The sequence below is a fragment of the Aptenodytes forsteri genome, unplaced genomic scaffold, assembly GCF_000699145.1.
Source record: "Aptenodytes forsteri isolate BGI_AS27 unplaced genomic scaffold, ASM69914v1 Scaffold142, whole genome shotgun sequence".
Classification (NCBI taxonomy): Eukaryota; Metazoa; Chordata; class Aves; order Sphenisciformes; family Spheniscidae; genus Aptenodytes; species Aptenodytes forsteri.
In genome coordinates, this window is record NW_008794598.1 from 5,575,997 (window position 1) to 5,579,439 (window position 3,443).

The window sequence follows — 3,443 nt, forward strand, 5'->3', positions numbered from 1 at the left end:
AAATAAGAGTGAAAAATTGCAACACTGATGGTTTTTTTTTAATTTTTTTTTTTTAGTGCACAGACGTTTTAGCGTTTGCAGATCAGGAGCACTTCAGGGCGTGCCAAGCGGGAGGTGAAGCTGACGGCAAACACGGAGCTCGGGCCTCGCTCCCTGCCGAGGGAAATTCAAAAGGAGCGCGGGGCCGGGCCGGGGAAGGGGCTTGTGAAAAATCTCCACAACCAGCAGGTGTTTTCCTTAAAGAAGAGCCCAGGTTTTGCTCCGATCGGAGCCTTTTTGATAATGGTGATAACTGTACTGTTTGGCATCCTTGCTGCCAGTAGGGCGATGCCTAGGTGATGCCGGGGCGATGCCAGAGTGAATCCGTTGGGATTCGGCTGCTTCCCGGCAGGAAACCTCCCTTCACCCGTGGTCTTGACCCAGCAAGGAGAAGCCGAGGCTGTAAAACGCGTGTTGGGATTTGGTGAGGCTTTCAGCGATGCACCAGAGTTACAGGAGTAACCAAACTGGGGGGATGGACAGACAGACGAAGGGAGGAAGGATGGACGGGCGGCGGTAGAAACCGATGCCTCTCGCAGCGCTCGCATGGACGGGGAAACTGGATTTTCTCTCCAGTTTATTGACTTCATTCTTGGCACCGTCCTGATCCCCTCCTCTCTTCCCACCCGTGGGCATTTTCTTAAAAGAATTCCTCCAGTAAAAAAAATACACAGAAAACGAGAAAAACCCCACCCAGTTCATTCTGAAAAGCGCAATATTAAATTTTAAATCCTAATTTTCTGGCTTATCAGGTCCCTGGCTGGCTGGAGCAAACAACCAGACAACGAAAAGCAGCGCTTCAATAACAGAGCGGTGAGCGGCTGCCCTTCTCCCACGCCGCCATCCATCAGAGAGCGTTTTGTGGAAAAGAAAGGAAGGAACCAGAGTAAGACATTGTCGATGGATCGATAGCGCTGGAGATAAATGATGGAGCTTTGCCTGGGGATTTGTGGAGACCGTTGGCCAGAGACGTGCCCCGCGTTTGCTGGGGCGGGCGGCGATGCATCCTGGGACCGGTGCATGGCACATCTTTTGCCCTGGTTTTTATTTCGGCTACGTCAGGTTTCCTGCCCATCGGCCAGGTTTGATCAGCTGTCTCGTGCAGCTCCAGCCCGAGCGGTTTTGGAGCAGAATTAATATCCCCTGCAGACGGTACGGGTTGTGTGGAGTCAGGCTCCACTTTGCAAGGCGATGGAGCCGCGCAGCCCCACAAGCTGCAGCGCTGTGACCCTGGTGCTAAGCCGCAGAGCCCTGCAGGCTGGGGAAACCCGGCTCACCGCACACCCCTGCGGCTACAGCACATGCCGGGCATTTCCACGGGCACCGAGACCCCCCCGACGTCAGGGAAAAGCCGGGATGGCTGCTAACACCGCCAAGCTGTCCTGGGAGCTTTTGTGGGGATGCTGGTGAAGAATTTGTATTGTAGTTCACGTGTTTTAACTCTGCCTGTTCACTTCGACACTGATCAGAAAAGAAATGAGATTGTCACGCTAATATATTTTAATTAGTCCATTAGCATTGCTAAATAAAATAAATTTTGTAGGCAGCCGCGCTTGCTGAAGCGTGAACTTTCATTTCTCATTCTTGGGGCTGCGCAAAATTATTTCTTCTGCCTTCCGAGGAAATTTTAACCTGCTTCTCGTCGCCCGACCCCGGCTCCTTCTGCAGGACCCGCTCCCTCTGCCGCGGGGGTCCCGGGAGGCTGCGCGCGGGCTGGGGATGCGGCACGGAGCGAGGGCGAAGGTTTGGGAAGAGGCTCTGTGGAGACCGGGTTAGGGGAGCCGGCAGGTAATTAATTGAGTGGGATGGATGGTGGGGTGATGGGTGGTAGGAAAAGGGTATTTAGACTTCGGGGATCAGCTGACTTAAAAGAAAGCCTTGTCTCTACCTCCAGGTGAATTTAAATTAAAGGGAACAGCGTGAGGAGCTGGAATATGAATCGAGGCAGACCTGTAAGTCTGATCCCAGCCGTCGGCTGCGGCCGAGGCTCCGGGGAGCCGGCGGAGCTGCGGGAGCGGTTAGCCACAGCCACACGGAGGAGGCGAGGGAGCACCAACCTGGCCCCAAGGCTGCAAAAAGCACAAGAAAGCACAGGTCTGTCCCGCGGGTGACTGCTCCGGGCACCCGTCCCACCGCTCCTCTGGTGCTGCCCAGCTCTGGGCACCAGCCCGGGATGCTCCAGCCGTCCCCTCGCTGCCTCGCTGGCAGTCTTGCTGGAGCTGTTGCACTGCAATTTTAATGCCGTAGTGTTTTAAAGCAAAAATAAGCTCCCCATCACCATTCCTACCCTCTCCCCAAGGGCAGCTGGTTTGACGGGCCAAAAAAAAATGATTTCCCAAGACCCTGCACCCTTGGCTGTCACCCGCTGTGGCATCCCCAGGGACTCGGGTGCTTCCCCCTGTTGCTGCAATCCGCCCTGACCCTCCGCTGTACAATGCCTTGTGCTGTCATTTGGAGAGTTATTTTGGGGACTGAAAAAAGAAGAAAAAAATTAGCTAAAAGTCTTACTGTCAGTGTTTCAAACCTTTATACACCTTAATTTGGAGTCCTATAACTAGGAAGATTTTACGGTGCATGATGTTTCCTGGCTCAGGGAGAGCTGCAGCTGTAAGTGAAGGTATTAAAAGGGGAGTTCTTCACTTTTTTTTTTCTACGATTTCCACCTGTTGCAAGGAACGGGGGAGAAGGAGGATTCGGCAACAAGAAGGGATGTTGGGAAGCTGCTTCTCCCGAGGAAAGCACCGAAAACCAGCAGCCACAGACCTACCTCAGCCCAGCCGCTGCCATTAACTTCCCTGCTGACATTTTGGGATGAAATTATTACATATTAATAAAATAGCTTCCCCCTCCCGCCCCATCTTTTCCTCTTTTAACAAATGAAATTATGACTTACTGAATTAGTCTGCGGCTAAAAGGTTTCCATGACAATGGCATCCTCCAGGCACACCAGCTGCAGCACGGTGCCCGCACCGGCCCCGGCCCTCGCCCCCCCCGGCTTCATCCCCCCAGCCCGAAATGGGGGAGATGAGCGGGTGCAGGGAGTCACGCCAAGAAATTCAAACCGCGGTGGGGCGAAGAGGAGGCCTCGGTGATGGGGGGGGGGCAGCCCAACGGGGCATGAAGTGAGTGCCCAAAGGGGCATGAAGTGAGTTGTGGGGGGTCCCAGCACAGGTTTTGGGTTTTTTTTGGGTGGCCCGTCTGCGCTGGGGGTCCCCATTGGCATCGCCCCCCAGCCCTGCGCTGAGCATCACCAGGAAACCAGGTCCCAAAAATCCCATCGAGGTAATTAGGCTGAGCCACGAATTCGCGGCTTGGAGACTGATTGCAGCGGATGGGGCAGGGATCTGGGGGCTTGGGGCTTTGGAGCTCTTGGGGGGGGGGGGGGGGGGGGGGTTCTGCGCCCC